A 19,272-nucleotide genomic window follows, 5' to 3' on the forward strand; every position below is an offset into this window, starting at 1 on the left:
GTCATCTGAGTTAAATTCACCCATTCCAGTCCATTTTAGTTCACTGATTCCTAGAATGTCGACATTCACTCTTGCCATCTCCTGTTTGACCACTTCCAATTTGCCTTGATTCATGGACCTGACATTCCAGGTTCCTATGCAATATTATTCTTTACAACATTGGATCTTGCTTCTATCACCAGTCACATCCACAGCTGGGTATTGTTTTTGCTTTGGCTCCATCCCTTCATTCTCTCTGGAGTTATTTCTCCACTGATCTCCAGTAGCATATTGGGCACCTACTGACTTGGGGAGTTCCTCTTTCAGTATCTCATCATTTTGCCTTTTCATACTGTTCATGGGGTTCTCAAGGCAAGAATACTGAAGTGGTTTGCCATTCCCTTCTCCAGTGGAACCACATTCTGTCAGACCTCTCCAGCATGACCCGCTCGTCTTGGGTTGCCCCACGGGCATGGCTTGGTTTCATTGAGTTAGACAAGGCTGTGGTCCTAGTGTGATTAGATTGACTAGTTTTCTGTGAGTATGATTTCAGTGTGTCTGCCCTCTGATGCCCTCTTGCAACACCTGCCATCTTACTTGGGTTTCTCTTACCTTGGGTGTGGGGTATCTCTTCACGGCTGCTCCAGCAAAGCACAGCCACTGCTCCTTACCTTGGACAAGGGGTATCTCCTTACTGCTGCCCTTCCTGACCTTCAACATGGGATAGCTCCTTTGTTCTAATGGTATCCTATTAAAAATTATTGTGCAACAACTCCTGAAATAGAAATTAAGAAAACAATCTCATATACATTTGCATCAAAATGAATAAAATACCTAGAAATGAATTTAATCAATGAAGTAAAAGACTAGAACATTGAAAACTATAAGATACAATGAAAGAAACTGAAGAACACACGAATAAATGGAAATATATTCCACACTCATGGACTGAATGAATTAATATAAATGTCCATATTACCCAAAACAATATACAGATTCAGTGAATTTCCTGTCAAATCCCAATGGCATTGTTCAAAGAATTATAATCAATAATTTTAAATCTTTCTTGTTGTTAAGTCACTAAGCTATGTCCATCTCTTTAGCGATCCCATGGACTATAGCTTGCCAGACTCCTCTGTCCATGAAACTTTCTTGACAAGAATACTGAATAAACAAAGAAATCTTAAGAAAGAAGACCAAGTCCAGAGAGATCATGTTCCTTCATTTCAAACTATACTAAGTAAGACACATGTGCACCCATGGGTGATTCATGTAGATGTACAGCAAAAAACACCACAATATTGTAAAGAAATTACCCTCCAATTAAAACAAATAAATTAATTTTTTTAATAAAAGAACCAGTAGTAAACAAAACAGTGTGGTACTGGCATAAAAACAGACACAGAGATCAATGAATCAAAACAGAGAGCCCAGATATAAACCCATCCATATACGGTTGATTGTTGATTAATTTATGGCAAAGTATGTGCAGGTTTCACACTGAATAATTCTCACAAACACACAGGATTATGAGAGACAGTGCAGGGAGAGCTTGCAGAGAAGCAACTCCCCAAGAAAATATTGAGCACATATTTTATTGGTAACTTATCTTGCAATATTTAACTAAGAGCAGTTAAAGCAAGACAGAGACCAGGACACTGGAATTAAGGAGGCTTCCTCCTGGAGGTCCAGAGGTAATCACATGAGAGTGATAAAGAAAGATCTTTGAAGATGAGGGGGCTTGCTCTGCATTCAGAACAGCATTTAACTAATGCTGACTCATCAGCCAGAATTTCTAGCTTAAGGACAGGGGGAAAGAACAAGCAAGGAAGGGGGAATGATTAAGATTAAATTCCAGGAGACATTTCTGAGAAAGCAGTAAAATGTGGTTCCCACAAAAGGAAGCAAGAATAATGTGGGGAAAAAACAATCTTTTCAACAAATGGCATTGTAAAAATTGGAAAACTGCATGCAAAAGGTTGAAACCGAACCACTATCTGACACCATACACACAATTAACTCAAAATGAATTTAAGTCTCCAATGTGAGATCAAAAAACTTCCAGAAGAAAGGGTAAAGTGTAAGCTCCTTGAAATCACTCTTGGTGATAGGTTTTTTGGATCTAACCCCAAAAGCAATGGCAAGAAAAGCAAAAATTAACCAATGAATCTATATCAAACAAAAACACTTCTTCACAGTGAAGAAAACCATGAACAAAATAAAAAGACAACCTAGAGAATGGCAAAAGACATTTACAAATCATATAGGCAAAAATTTATCAAAATAATATCCAAAATATTCACCCCCATAATAAAACAACAAAAAGCTAACTGAAAACAGGTAGAAGTTTCAAATAAATGATATTTTTGAAGAAGACATTCATGTGGCCCACAGGTACATGAAAAGCTGTTCAACATGACTAGTTATTAGAGAAATGCAAATCAAAATTTTTTTAAAAATCACTTACACATGTCAGAATGGTTAATATCAAAAACACAAGAAATAACAAGTATTGTTAAGAATGTGGAGAAAAGAGAACATTTTCATGATTCATAGGAATGAAAATTGGGGGAGACACTATGGGAAATAATATGTCATTTCCTCCAAAAGATTAAAAATAGAATTGTCATATGATCAAGCCATTCCAATTTTTGGTATTTATCTAGAGATGACAAAAACACTAGTTCAAAAAGATTGTACAGCTATATGTTCATTGTGGCATTACTTAAAATAGCCTAGATATGGAAACAGCCTAATTGTCATTGCTGGATGAATGGATAAAGGTGTGGTATTATATACACAATGCAATTCTACTCAACAAAAGAAAAGAATGAAATCTTGTCTCCTGCAACAACATAATTGGACCTTGAAGACATTATGCTAAGAAAATAAGTCATACAGATGAAGACATATATAATTTCTCTTTATATGGACACTTTTTTAAAAAAGGAACTGAACAAACAAAACAAAATTTATAGAGAAAAGATTAATGTTTTCCAGAAGGAAGAAGAATTGAAAAGTGGGAAAGTGGGTAAAGGGAAGCAAGAGGCATAATGTCCAGATATAAAATAAGTTACTCGCAATCCCACTTCTGGGCATACACACCGAGGAAACCAGAATTGAAAGAGACACATGTACCCCAATGTTCATCGCAGCACTGTTTATCATAGCCAGGACATGGAAACAACCTAGATGTCCATCAGCAGATGAATGGATAAGAAAGCTGTGGTACATATACACAATGGAGTATTACTCAGCCGTTAAAAAGAATTCATTTGAATCAGTTCTGATGAGATGGATGAAACTGGAGCCGATTATACAGAGTGAAGTAAGCCAGAAAGAAAAACACCAATACAGTATACTAACACATATATATGGAATTTAGGAAGATGGCAATGACGACCCTGTATGCAAGACAGGGAAAGAGACACAGATGTGTATAACGGACTTTTGGATTCAGAGGGAGAGGGAGAGGGTGGGATGATTTGGGAGAATGACATTCTAACATGTATACTATCATGTGAATTGAATCGCCAGTCTATGTCTGACGCAGGATGCAGCATGCTTGGGGCTGGTGCATGGGGATGACCCAGAACGATGTTATGGGGAGGGAGGTGGGAGGGGGGTTCATGTTTGGGAATGCATGTAAGAATTAAAGATTTTAAAATTTAAAAAATAAAAAACTAAAATTAAAAAAAAATAAAATAAGTTACTCACAGGGGTGTAATGTACAGCATAGGGAATATACTCAACAATATTACATTGTAAATTTGCATATTACTAAGAAAAGAAAGCAGAGACATTACTTTGCCAACAAATGTCCATCTAGTCAAGGCTACAGTTTTTCTAGTGGTCATGTATGGATGTGAGAGTTGAACTGTGAGGAAGGCTGAGCACCAAAGAATTGATGCTTTTGAACTGTGGTGTTGGAGAAGACTCTTGAGAGTCCCTTGGACTGCAAGGAGATCCAACCAGTCCATTCTGAAGGAGATCAACCCTGGGATTTCTTTGGAAGGAATGATGCTAAAGCTGAAACTCCAGTACTTTGGCCACCTCATGGGAAGAGTTGACTCATTGGAAAAGACTCTGATGCTGGGAGGGATTGGGGGCAAGAGGAGAAGGGGACAACAGAGGATGAGACAGCTGGATGGCATCACGGACTCGATGGATGTGCGTCTGAGTGAACTCCGGGAGTTGGTGATGGACAGGGAGGCCTGGCGTGCTGCAATTCATGGGGTCACAAAGAGTCAGACACGACTGAACGACTGAACTGAACTGAACTGAACTGAAGAAGAGAAATATTAAAAGATCTCATCACAAAGAAAAAATTGTAAGTTTTGTATAATGAGCAACAATGACTAGATTTGTCATGATAGTTTCAAAATGCATACAAATGTCAAATTATGTTTTACACCTGAACATAATGCAATGTATGTCAATTATACTTCAATTTTTAACATTATGACAATAAAAGCATGTTAGAAAGGAATATAAATGAATAGCACAAAATTAATTTCCAGGATGTTGGGAAATCAAATGATTTTATTTTAAAACAAATCTAGCAATAGAGGTGGAGAAGGCAGTGGCACCCCACTCCAGTACTTTTGCCTGGAAAATCCCATGGATGGAGGAGCCTGGTAGGCTGCAGTCCATGGGGTCACTAAGAGTCAGACACTACTGAGCAACTTCACTTTCACTTTTCACTTTCATGCATGGAGAAGGAAATGGCCACCCACTTCAGTGTTCTTGCCTGGAGAATCCCAGGGACGGGGGAGCCTGGTGGGCTGCCGTCTATGGGGTCGCACAGAGTCGGACACAACTGAAGTGACTTAGCAGTAGCAATTATCAGCAAAAGAGGAGGTTTGATACCAACTTCGATTCAATAAGTAACTGCTGCTGCTGTTGCTAAGTCACTTCAGTCGTGTCCGACTCTGTGCGACCTCATAGATGGCAGGCCACCAGGCTACCCCATCCCTGGGATTCTCCAGGCAAGAACACTGGAGTGGATTACCATTTCCTTCTCCAATGCATGCAAGTGAAAATTGAAAGTGAAGTCACTCAGTCGTGTCTGACTCTTAGCGACCCCATGGACGGCAGACCACCAGGTTCCTCCATCCATGGGATTTTCCAGGCAAGAGTATTGGAGTGGGGTGCCATTGCCTTCTCTGCAATAGGTAACTAATTGTACATAAAGAGTATTCCCATGGAGAACTCTGTCCCAAGGAACTTTGTCTACTAACTCATCTGGGATAACCATAAATGGGCCTGTTTGAAAATAATGCCCAAGGGTCTGAGGAATATAATAAAATTGCACACCCACAAGGCACTCTTGATACTATCTACTAAGTTCTTCCTAATCTGGGTTTTTTCTTTGTGGTAGCATTTTATCAAATGGCTAACTACACTTCTGAAGATAATTCTTATGTACTCAACTGCATACTCTAGTTCTCTATCTCTCTCTGAAAATTTGATAAATTCAAGTGTGTTTCTTCACACTTCCTTTTTCTTAAGAGATATTTATCTAAATAAGGGTAAGTAAAAAAACTTTTTTGAAAGCTATCCATTCTTAGGGAAGGTTGGAATGTGTGTACGTCATAACACCAAATATTTGAAGGAATATCTGAAAGTATTTCATTTCTGGGAGACTTCTTTAAACATTGGGAATAACTAGTTTGGTGCCTACAGAAAGCAACTAGAGTTTTCTTTGTAAGTCAACTAAGTCCTCACTTGAACCTACCTTAAAAGCATGTAAATTTTAATAAACACTCTATCTGACAGATATTAAATACCTGAATGAAGTGTGTAACTTTCATTCAATCATGTGAACATTTTTAATATCTAGTAAAATTCTGATGGACTGATTTGTCCACATGTTTCATCTAGATTTTGAAGTCAGATAAAAAGATTTTCTTTCTTCTCTAATCTTTCCCACACAAAACTTTAAATCACTGTAAATATAAATGAAATAATGTATAATGAAAATTAATTACAAAAAGATACACTAGAATGAAAATGTTATTAGAAACACAAATGATTTTAAATCTTCACAGTAAAGAGATCCCTATGTGGTTAAACAGTGACGGAAAAATCACTGAAAGTAGATCAAAAATTGTATTAAAATGTCATGGTGCTTGAGAGCTAAAAGCAATGAAATATCATGAGAATGAGATGGGAAAAATTAAAAATCTAGGACAGAATTATACGACTTAAATACACATCTTTGGAAACTTGAAATCTGAATTTATACTCTATCTCATTACCTGATTGAAGGAATTGATTGCTTTTTGATCTTTAGAATCTCCCTAGTTATTAGCAAACAACTGGGATGAATGAATACAATATCTTAAAATATGGATACTAAAATTTCCTTTGTCAAAGGGTTTGGGATCGGTACTAAATGATTTAATGGGTATAAAATGCTTCCTGTAGTGTTTGACATACAGGGCTCACTCAGGATTAGTTGGAATTATTATTTTATTATTATATTACACACATCTGACCTAGGGGTAGTGTGAAATCAAAGGGCCATATAGTGACATCTTCACCCTGAGTAACTTTAAGTGACACTTCCCAGGATGGCTTTGAGGATTTAATGAAATAGAGAATGTGAAAACTGTACTTTGCAACCCTACAAATGTAATCTATTGCCCCTAAACCAATAAGCCTCTGATCCTAAACTGGATTAAAGATTTTCCTCCTGGTCCACTTCCCTGGACATTAAGATTGAATTTGTAGCTACACAGAATTAAGTAAATCATTGATAATTGTCTAAATTCTTATATGCAAACAGGATAAGTCCACTCAATAAAGAAAAATAACTCTGAGATAGATAAATAAAATTTAACATGAAAAATCAATTGCTCAGTTTAAATGAAGTAGTTATGCAAGAAAATTTATACTCCAAACAAAAATTTGAATAAAGGAAAACATATGTCATAGTTAAATTCTCTCAGTATATACTTCACAAAACTGACAGGAAAATGTTTAAATTTCTTGCTCAATTCTAAATTACAAAGATGGATTTGAATAAAACCTACCTTGTCAGTTCCTAAGAGAATGATATAACTCTTCAACTATAATAATATACTTGTATCTGAACAAGGCTACCTTGATGATGCTTAAGTACAGGGTTTTCACCATGTCCTTCTTGGGCTATAGCTACCTCAACACTTTTAGTCTTAATATTTCAGTAATATCTTGCAGCAGTGATTCTGAAAAAGACCCATTTGTTTCCTAGTTCCCATGCCACATCTACTGTACTAGGCACCTGAAGATAGGAACTAATAAACATCATTTTAACTGTCTCTTCATCTGATATGTACACAAGCAAAGTATAAAAAGCATTATTTTGAAGTATTCAAAACACAGTCACTTCTATTTAACATTTAATCCTCACCATAGCCCAAGAACATAATTATTGTCATCTTTATCATTTTGTTGTTGTTGAGTCTCTAAGTCATGTCCAACACTTTTGCGACCCCATGGACTGAAGCCCACCAGGCTCTTCTGTCCATGGGATTTCCCAGGAAAGAATACTGGAGTGGGTTGCTGTTTCCTTCTCAAGGGGATCTTCCTGACCAGAGACTGAACCCACGTCTCCTGCATTGTAGGCAGATTCTTTACCACTATGCCACTGAGAAGCCCCATCTTGATTATACATAAAAGAGAATTCAATTTCAAAAAGGTTAGATTAAAGTAGTTACCTCTATTTTGTAAACTCATGAAAAGAAATTTAAGTCATATGGTGTCACATGTTTCTCATTATCCTCCTCCTTCCCTCCCCCACCCAATTACTATACCCAGTCTCTTATGACTGGATGCCTAATTGCACACACTGCGTAATTGTGTTTTGTCATTTCTCAAAACCTTTCTACCTTCCCTGCCACTTCCCTGCTATAGGTGAAACAAATTGAAGATAATGGAACAAATTAACAAAAGCCATCCTGAAGAGTTTATTCTAGTAGGTTTTGCTGACTATCCTTGGCTAGAGCTTCCTCTATTCATCATTCTGTTTATAACATACCCTATGGCCATGATGGGAAACATAGCCATTACTCTGGTGTCCAAGTTAGACCCCTGTCTGCACAGCCCCATGTATTTCTTCCTCACTAATCTCTCCTTTTTGGACATGTGCTACACCACAAGCATTGTCCCTCAGATGCTCTTTAACCTGGGAACGTCTAAGAAGACAATCAGCTATATGGGGTATGCTGTTCAGCTTTACTTCTTCCACATAATGGGGGCCACAGAATGTCTGCTTTTGGCTCTTATGTCTTTTGATCGCTACGTGGCCATCTGTAAGCCTCTACACTACACCCTCATCATAAATCAGTGCATCTGTATCTTATTAGTGGCCACCGTGTGGCTGAATGGAATGACCTTTGCTGTCTCAGAGGCCACTGTCACCTTACAGTTACCACTGTGTGGTCACAATACCCTGGATCACTTGCTATGTGAGATTCCTATTCTGATAAAGAATGCCTGTGGTGAAAAGGGTGTTAATGAGGTCACACTCTCTGTGGTATGTACTTTTATGTTAGTTGTACCACTATGCTTAATTATTGTTTCCTATGCTTGTGTCAAACATGCTGTATTTAAGATTAAATCTTTTGTGGGGAAGGAAAAAAGCCTTTGGGATATGTTCTGCCCATCTCATTGTAGTTTTCTTATTTTATGGTCCAGGTATCAGCATGTACCTTCAGCCCCCCTCCTCCATCTCAAGAGACCAGCCCGAGTTCATGGCTCTCTTCTATGGAGTAGTGACTCCTGCACTCAACCCTTTCATCTACACTCTGTGGAATAAGGATGTAAAGGGGCCACTGGGCAATCTGATGAGGAGCATTTTCATTTCCAAGTGATAGTTGGTATACATCAAATGAAATTATTTAATCATTTAGTAGATTTATAGAGGTTTCCTTAATAACTCATTCTTGTCTCCTGTTTCACCAGATCATGTTAAATATTCTTGCAAAGAACATTATGCTTCTCATATTCTTTATGGTGTTAGGCAACGGTGATACTTGGCTAGTATGTACCAGTAATGGCTACAGTCCATGGGATTGCAAAGAGTTGGACACAAGTGAGCAACTAAGCACAGCACAGCAATTGCACCTTGTTTGTGGAAAATATAAAAAATAGTTTCATTCCATACTGAAATTATAACTTAAGTAGCAAAAATAAAAGATGCTAATAATGATATAAATTATAACATAAAAGCATTAGTTCAAGCTAATCATAATGACAACCATCAGTGGACTTCCTATTGACCATTTCACCTAAGAAACATTTCATCCTCTCTGAAAGATTGGCCAGAGTAAGCAGGGAGCATGGTGCCATTGTGGATTCAGGGTGAGGCACTCTAAACCTAGGCCAATCATTAATTAGTCTTGTAAGTTTATCAACCTCCATTTATCTAGATGCTTTGTTGCTTTTTTTCTTTTTTTCTTGTTGTGTATGCTCAGTCATGTCTAATATTTGTGACCCTATGTACTGTAGAACAACACGCTCCTCTGTCCATGGGATTTTATAGGCAAGAATACTGGAGTGAGTTGCCATGTCCTACTCCAGGGATCTTCCTCACCCAAGGATCAAACCCACCTCCCAGTGTCTCCTGCATTGGCAGGTGAATTCTTTACCAACTGCACCACCTGGGAAGCCCTATGTAGATGTTACCAGTTAATTAAAAACATATTGTCTATTGTACAACACAAGAAATATATCAATATTTTATAATAAGTATAAATAGAGTATACCCTTTAAAAATTGTGAATCACTGTGTTGAATACCTATAACTTATATAATATTGTATATCAACTATATCTCAATATTTCAAATTAAAAAAATACTTTATAACTTTTGCCTAATAAAACTGTGCAGTGTTCTGTATTTTTAACTAAAGAATGTATCATTAAATATTAAATAAAATATATGGACAAGACATGTGGATAAGTTTCTTAATGTTCCTTTTAAGCATGAGGCTTCCATGTTAGTGAGAGAAAAATGTAATGATATTAATGTTGAACCACAATGTGGAAACATATTCATGCATAATTGTAACAGCCAGTAATGCCTTTTGAAACTGCAAGAACCAGTAAGAAAAAGAAATAATTTGTATTTCTAGAATGGAAAACAACTTGATTACTTCAACAATATTAGTGTATTTTTGATGCTTAGAATATGTATCATCAAATGTTGAAACTGTGAACCTTAGTGCAAGGATCCATACTCAACAGAAAACTTTGTCATAAAGTTACATTTCTGAAAGCAAATTAAAGATTTTATAGTTACCTGATATTGAATTAATATGGTGAGAAATCAACATAATGTTGTATAGTGAAAAATTAACAGGTATGAACAAGAGTCATTTGGACTTGTCTGGAATATCTTCTGACATAATCAAGATTTATGGAAATTATTGGATGAGAATTCATATGTTATCCTGAACAAGAATCAACTGCAACCCAAATGCACTTTTAAAAAATATTTATATTTTATTTGTTTATTTAGCTGTGCCTGGTCTTAGTTGTGGCATGCAGGATATTTGATCTTTGTTGCATAATGTAGGATCTAGTTCCCTGACCAGAGATCAAACTTAGGCCCCTTGCATTAAGAGTATGGAGTCTTAGCCACTGTACCCCAGACCTACATTTTTAAACAAAGCAGATCATCTCGTGCTTAGTCCAGTTCTTGAGACAAATGGACTTTGGTATATTTAATTTGGAAAAAGTTCTAAGTAACTTTAAAATTGGCTGATGAATGGCTGATTGCCAAAAAATGTTTCTAAAGTTCACACACACAGAGCAATGAAAACAAAAATTCTATGATATCAAATAACATCTCTGATCATTCTTATTAAAGATATCTTTTGTCTAACAGTCTTACTTACAGAAAAATGGTAATTTTTAGAGTGGAGGGCAAAACCCAACAAGAGTTGTGTTGAAAGCTTATAGAGCTGTTAAGACTACTTCTTTAAATCATCTGCTACTTTGCAGGCCTATAAGATAACACATTTCAGAACTGTGAATGTCTTCTACACAGAATTCAATAGTGCTAAAATATACCTTCAGGTATGGGATTCTTACCCTCGTTAGTTTTAAACACACAATCTCATGACTCATACTCTAATCCAAAAACAGCAAGGAGCACACGAAGTCTTTTGGAGGTGACAAACATTTTACTATATTGTTTGTGGAAAGAGTATCATGGGCATAGACACGTCTAAACTCACCACAATGTATCATTAAAAATATGCAGCTTTTTGCATACTAAATATACCTCAATGGCAACCCACTCCAGTACTCTTGCCTGGATAATCCCATGGACAGGGGAGCCTGGTGGGCTGCAGTCAAAGGGGTCGCTAAGAGTCAGACACAACTGAGCGACTTCACTTTCCCTTTTCACTTTCATGCATTGGAGAAGGAAATGGCAACCCACACGACTGAAGTGACTTAGCAGCATACCTCAATAAATTTCTTTAAAATAAATGTGAATATGGAACAAAGGAAGAATACTAATCTAATTCCAAACAAAGAGGAATAATTAAAGAGTTTTGCTAGGAACAGATGGTAAAAAAATTGAATATTTAGTACAAATATGTATGAATATATCACTGACTGAGGGAACTTTATAATCAAAAAATATTTAAGAGCTCACAACTATTTTCTTTGCATATCTAGGGGAAAAAAATCTTAAAATTTGTATAGAAACACAACAGACCCCCAAATAGCCAAAACAATCTTTTAAGAAAGAAAAAGGGAGCTGGATGAATCTGGCTCCCTTACTTTAGACTATTGCAGGCAGATTCTTACTGTCTGAGCCCCCAGGGAAGCCCATAGTATAAAGCTATAGTCATCAAAACAATATGGTGCTGGCACAAAGACAGACATATAGATCAACGGGACAGGACAGAAAGTCCAGAAGTAAGCTCCTGCAGCTATGGTCAGTTAATCTGCAACAAAGGAGGCAAAGGTATAAAATGCAGAAGAGACCATCTCTTCAATAAGTAGTGCTAGGAAAACTGGACAGTTACATGTAAAGGAATGATCAGAACATTCTCTAACATTATACATGAAAATAAACTCAAAATGGATTAAAGATCTAAATGTAAGGCCAGATACTATAAAACTCTTGGAGAAAAACATAGGCAGAACACCCTTTGACATAAATTACAGCAATAGTTTTTTTGGATCTATCTCCTAGATCAATGAAAATAAAAACAGAAATTAACAAATGGGACCTAATTAAACTGAAAATCTTTTGCAAAGCAATGGAAACCATAAACAAAATGAAAAGACAACCCACAGAAGGGGAGAAAATATTTGCAAATGATATGACTGAGAAGAGATTAATCTTGTTCAATATCAGTTCAGTATCAAAAAAAAAAAAATCAAAAAAATGGACAGATTTAAATAGACATTTCTCCAAAGAAGACAAACAGATGACCAAAAGTACACGACAGTATGCTCACCATAGCTAAACATTACAGAAATGGAAATCAAAACTACAAGTGATATCACCTCACACTAGTCAGAATGGTCATCATCAAAAGTCTACAAACAATAAATGCTAGAGAAGTTGTGGTGAAAAGGGAACTCTCCTTCAGTCTTGGTGGGAATGCAAATTGGTACAGTCACTGTGGAGAACAGTATAGAGGTTCATTAAACCAAAAACAGAACTACTTAATCATTCAGAAATTCCACTCCTGGGCACATACCCTGCTGCTGCTGCTGGTGCTGGTGCTGCTGCTGCTGCTGCTGCTGCTGCTAAGTCGCTTCAGTCTTGTCTGACTCTATGAGACCCCATAGAGGGCAGCCCACCAGGCTCCCCCGTCCCTAGGATTCTCGAGGCAAGAACACTGGAGTGGGTTGCCATTTCCTTCTCCAATGCATGAAAGTGAAAATGGAAAGTGAAGTCGCTCAGTTGTGTCCGACTCTTAGCGACACCACGGACTGCAGCCTACCAGGCTCCTCGCCATGGGACTCTCCAGGCAAGAGTACTGGAGTGGGGTGGCATTGACTTCTCCATTTAATAAGACTACATTTAGCAAAGCAAACAATGGTTTAGAATAGGAGACACTAGAAACTTGACTAATTAAGATATTGTATCAATTTATGCAACAAGTGATAAATTTCTTGAGTAGGATAAGGGTATTAAAACATAAAAGAAGAAAAAAGTGTGCAATATTGCTGTAGGAGGCTGACTTAGAAATTTCTTGAATGTGGTTTCTCTTGGGAAGAGATAAGCCAAAGATAACGATGATGTTTTAAGTCTAGAGGACTAAGTAGGAGGTATTGATTTTATCAAATTTAATATCAAGAAGAGTAAATTTTAGAATAGAAGTTTTTAAAAATTCTAGAAAAACTAAAGTCAAATTCTAAGATATAAGTAAATATTTTATTATCTACAAGAAGAAATGGACCTCAATTGCTACAAGACAGAATAAACGTGCTTATGAAAGAGACCTTGACTAAACGGATGAAGAGTTTTTAATTTTGTAAGATTTCCTTTTCTGGAGCAATTTTAAAAATTCAATCCATCCCAACTTAATATTATAACATTTTAGGATAAAAATTTTAAACATATAATATATTGGTATATTATATGATAAATATTTTAATAAGAATTAATACTGGGAAGCAACAGTTGGACAATAGTAGATTTTGCACATACTTCTAACTCAGAGTTTCTGATTCTCTTCAAGGAAAGCACTCTACAGTGAAATAAGAGTACTAAAGGAAAACAACTTTAAGTCTCAGATTTAAGGTTCTTTACATAGATGCAATGTGTTGCCTATTTTGGCATAGTGAGGAGAGGTTGGAGGCCAAGTTGGCAATGAGAAGAGGGAGTATAGAAAGCTTTTGCAAGGAAACTACTCTTATTAGCTTCTGAAATTTCTTGCCCTTATCCCAATATCCTCCCATTTAGCAAACAGTAGAGTTAAGTGCACCTCTTAACTCTGTTAAGAGACCTCAGCTCTTTCTAACCTCAGAGGATTCATTATCTCAGATTGGAAATTCTTGAGTGAAACAAATAATCTAGGCATATTTCCATGAATTTCACAGGAAACTACCTTGAAAGAGACAGTAAAAACTACTGACTGAATCTGAGTTTATAATGACACTTTGGAGAAAGCAGTTCTAATGAGGTGGTTGAAACTGGAGCCGATTACACAGAGTGAAGTAAGCCAGGAAGAAAAACACCAATACAGTATACTAACACATATATATGGAATTTAGAAAGATGGTAATGATAACCCCGTACGCGAGACAGCAAAAGAGACACAGATGTATAGAACAGTCTTTTGGACTCTGTGGGAAAGGGAAAGGGTGGGATGATTTGAGAGAATGGCATTGAAACATGTATAATATCATATAAGAAACGAATCGCCAGTCTAGGTTTGATGCATGGTACAGGATGCTTGGGGCTGGTGCACTGGGATGACCCAGAGGGATGATGGGGTGGGGGGAGGTGGGAGGGGAGTTCAGGATTGGGAACATGTGTACACCCGTGGCAGATTCATGTTGATGTATGGCAAAACCAATACAATATTGTAAAGTAAAAAATAATAATAATAATAATAAAATAAATAAATAAATTGTTTTCACGGCTGGTTTAGATACATCAATATATCTCTTAGTATATAGTTCTTGTGTTGTTTGTTTATAGATTAATAAATATGTTAATGTTGATTACTTTCTATTTAATACTTTCCATTTGCACAAGAACAATTATTGGTCCAAACATTACATATTATAATATGCATAATAATTAAAAATAAGCGATTAGGAGTGATTTCAGCATCATGACAATGTAAGATGTTGTTCTTCCCCCCACCCCCTGCCACCTTTGAAAAAACTAATTGGACTTCCAACCATGAGCAAAAGTGCTTCTGTGGGATTTGTGGGATCCAGCACTAAACACCAAGGGACCCAGGAGAAGTTTCACCCATGAGTGCATCCAGTAATAGGCAGATAGACCTCTGTATGGTCTGTGGGACCAGCAGAGCCAGTGAATCTACCTCAATCCCTTCAACAGTGTTGGAGTGAAATATGGAGACTGCTGACCAGGGCAGATACCAACAGGTGAGAGAAAGTTTGCTGCAGCTCAGCCTTCTCAGGGGGAGAATCCAGCATACCATGAAGCAAAAGAGAGAGAAAGAGAGAGAGTTTGAACATAGTGGAGTGGAGACAAAGAGCTTTGACAGACTACTCATCCCCCAAGGTGTCACCGTTGAACTATATCCCACAGTTATCTATCCCATGGTGAAATAGAAGAGCAGTTTTCAGTGCTCAGCTACACCAGTTGTGCAGGATGCTATTAGAGAAACCTATTTCTCTCCAGCAGCACCAAGACTACTAAGTGGGGCCTCTAATGTTCATGGGGAAGTGAGATATTTGGAAAGAAGCAGATAAAAATGAAAAGAGGCATGGTTTCAGTTGACTTCAGTAGGAAGTCTGCCCATGAACCCCTGAGAGGAATTTATTCCAAAATCTCCAGCAGGTATGTAAGTACCCCCACTGCACCAAGTGCTAAACCCATGCCTCTTCCAATGCTTCAGCTGTCTCTTTGTACACTGCCAAATCTGAAAGTGAGAGCATATCTTTTCAAGGGAATGCCATCAGAAAAACAAATAAGGACCTGTGGGGAAAGGAGAAACCTCAAAATTGAGCTATAGAGGCCCCTCTGGAAAACAAATGTTTCCAGCAGCCAGCATGGTGAATTGAAAGAACCAAAGAAGGCATACATACTTACAAATGCTGCCACAAGATGGAACAGGGTGTGTTATGGGTATATCCAATATAAAGGCAGAGAAAACCCCAGATATAACAAATTCAGAAAAAGTATACCCCATCTGAAGCCAACTAGGAAAGATTTGAGAAAGTGTCTGCTAAAAGCATCAATGCAAAACTACAGGAAACATGAAGAATGAAGGAAACATGAAGAATGAAGAAAACATATCCTCACCAAAAAATAGAAATAATCCTCAACAACCTAGCTCCAAGGTAAGGAATATAGCTATCTAACTGATAAAGAATTCAAAACTATTTTGAGGTAACTCAATGAGCCTCAGGAAAAAAAGGTAGTTCAACTAAATCAGAAAAATACATGAACAAAATGAGAAATTTATCAAAGTGAAAGAACGCATAAAAAAACTAAATAAAATTCTGGAGCTGAAAAATTCAATGAACAAAATAAAAAATGCTAAAGAGAGCTCTACAGAATAGAACAAATGAGACAGAATAAGAAAGCTAGCAGACAAGACTGAAATAACTAAATCAGAGAAGAACAAAATAAAAAGAATGAAAAAGAGAAAAGAAAGGCTGCATGATATATGGGATTTCTTCTAGAGAGAACATATTAATCAGAATTTCACAAGGAGGAAAGAGGAAGTAGAAAGTTTGTTTAAAGGAACATCTGAGACCTTCTCAAACCTGTGGAGAGACTAGTCTAAGTTCAGAAATTAATCGATCACCTCCTTATCTCAATGCAAAAGGCCTTCTTTAAGACACATTTTAATGAAACTGTCCAAAATTAAAGACAGAGAATCTTAAAACTGGCCAGAGAAAAAAGAATGTAGTCTACAAGTGAATTCCCATTAGGCCATTAGCCAGTTTCCTAGCAGGAAACCCTACAGGCTAGGAGAGAGTAGAAAGATATTCAAGGTGATGAAAGAAAAAATAAATGTCTACAATGAATACTCTATCTGACAAAGTATATAAGAAAAAGAGATAAAGCTTTTAGTAGATTAAAAAAAAAAGGAAGGAGTTCTTCACCACTAGATCTGACTTTCAAGAAATGATGCAAAGAGTTCTTCAAGCTAAAATAAATTTATGATAAAAACTGACATTAAATCATGGGACACATTGGTATAAATTAAACACACAAATGTGGAAAATTCTAAAACTGTAAGGAGATGGTGTGTTAAATACACTTAAATATAGAAAAAAAAATCAAAAGAAAAGATATTCAAAATAACTATAGCTACTATAATTTGTCAGTTAATACACAATATAAAAAGAAATTATGACATCAAAAATATAAAAGAGAATAAAATGGTAGAGCTAATTTAACTAATCAAAGTTAAGTTGCTTTCTGATTGATAGGGACTGTTTAATCTATACAATGTTTTATGTAATCTTCATAGTAACCACAAAGCAAAAAGTTAATGTAGATTCACAAAAGATAAAGAAAGGACAACCATCAGGACTTTAATACTATAGACACACACAGGCTTAAGGTGAATAAATAGAAAAAGATATTCCATGCAAGCAGAAACCAAAGGAAAGTGGGGGTAGCTATATTTACATCACAAAATAAACTTTATCCAAAACTGCAATGAGAGACATTGAATAATGATAAAGGGGTCCATTCATCAAGAAACTATAACAATTGCAAATATTTATATACCCAACCCTGATGCAGCTAAATGAATTAAGCAAATACTAACAGATCTGAAGGGAGAAATAGACAACACTACAATACAGTAATAGTAGGGGACTTCATTTTCAGCAATGGGTACATTACTCAGAAAGAAAATCAATTTTAAAAATTGGATTTGAACCATACTTTATACTTTATACCAATTGGACCTAACAGACTTTCATGTACATCCCATCTATCAGCACAAGGATAAACATTCTCTTCAAGTGTACATAGAACATTCTTGCAAGATAGATCTGATAAGTCTATGAAATTTTTCTTTTAAGTATTTTTGTTTGTGAATTGTAATTGGAATATGGTGGATTTGTATCTGAAAAGTTAGGCAGTGAGAGACTAGGGTACTGCATGCGGTATCCCAAATAGTGGTATTTCCATAAATGCAAGATGGTTCAAAGAACTCAGTTATGTCTTTTACATTTTTTAAAGTTTTTGTCTTCTTCTGTGATGGTTCACTCTATGTGGCCCCAATTATTTACTAAAAGTTCTTTTATAGACATGATTCTTGGCCCTTCATTTTCTGGAAAGTAGCTTAAGCATAATTGAATATACCCCATATACACCTAGTTGGAGATAAAGACTGAATCACAGATAAACAAAGGAGAATCAGAATCAACATAACTGCAAGCCATACAGGAAATTAAGGGGAATATTTTAGATGTGTTTTTCATTTTAATACTTTAGGAAATAGGGTTCGAACCAATCATACCTAAACTTTAAAGCCCTCAAAAACTACAACTGATATTTGAGTTACCATTCAAAATTCAGGTTTTGCCAAGATTTTACTTTAAATTTAATTATTCTTCAGCTCAATGTGGATTCAGTTTAAAGTGTTATATACATAGTATACATTTCAGATGGATATGGCAATAATACAGGTAATAAAATTATACTTTGATAAAAATACATTTATTTGGAAAATGTGTCAGTTGATTTTTATAATGAACTTTCTAACCACAAATATTCAAATCAGACTGAGTTTGAAAAGGAACAAACAACTAGCATTTTCATACAGCTTTTATCACAAATATTTTCTAATATATTTTCACATAATTCTTTCAAATACCCATCGGATTCATCAACTCATTTTTCAAGAGCCTAGTACTCAGTCAACTCAGACATTCTTTATTGCTTCTTAAGTTAAGCAGGTGCACCATGCTCTAACTTCATTTAACAAAACCTAGCCTAGGATGACCACTACTTTATGTGCTACATAGCACAGCTTTGCAACTTATTTTCACGTCTCACTGACTTGAAAAAAAAAGGAAAATATGAGGGGCGTTATTTGAAAGCCCGTTTTGGTACAATTCATTAAAATTATTTTCTTACTAATAATAGAATATTAAAGAATACACAAAAATTTTTTCAATATTAACTAGTATTCAAAAGAGAATAACAGTGTTGGAGAAAAGATTTATCTTTCATTAAACCAAAGACAGAAGAAAAATTTTACGACAAATATTGTCTATAAAGAGAGAAACTGAAAGACATATTCTAAGTCATTTTAAATTATGACTCTCCATAGGAATTTTACATCTGAATTTTATCAATTTTTACAACAAATTCTACGCTTCATCTTCAGTTAAGGATATTTTTATTAGATTTCTGCACTGAAAAAATTCATATTGATGTTGGTTTTACATGGCTGTTGTATCCACTGAAGAGTGATTACTATTTAGGCAGACTGTGTTTCATTCCTATCTGCTACCATGAACTCTGTGACCTTGTAAGAGTACACAATAAGTGCTAATAGAGTGAGTGAATGAAACAAGGGTTGATAGGTGGATGGGTAGATGAACTATTGGTGAAAAAGATGCTCCATTATACCATTACTGTCACAAGTATACTAGATCATTC

At 36.1% G+C, this 19,272-nt stretch overlaps 1 pseudogene; it reads left to right on the plus strand.

Annotated features, from left to right (window-relative positions):
• Positions 1–7,897: 7,897 nt before the first annotated feature.
• Positions 7,898–8,837, plus strand: LOC101120786 (olfactory receptor 2B11-like; annotated as a pseudogene).
• The last annotated feature ends 10,435 nt before the right edge of the window (positions 8,838–19,272 follow it).

Source organism: Ovis aries, chromosome 20, assembly GCF_016772045.2.
Source record: "Ovis aries strain OAR_USU_Benz2616 breed Rambouillet chromosome 20, ARS-UI_Ramb_v3.0, whole genome shotgun sequence".
NCBI lineage: Eukaryota > Metazoa > Chordata > Mammalia > Artiodactyla > Bovidae > Ovis > Ovis aries.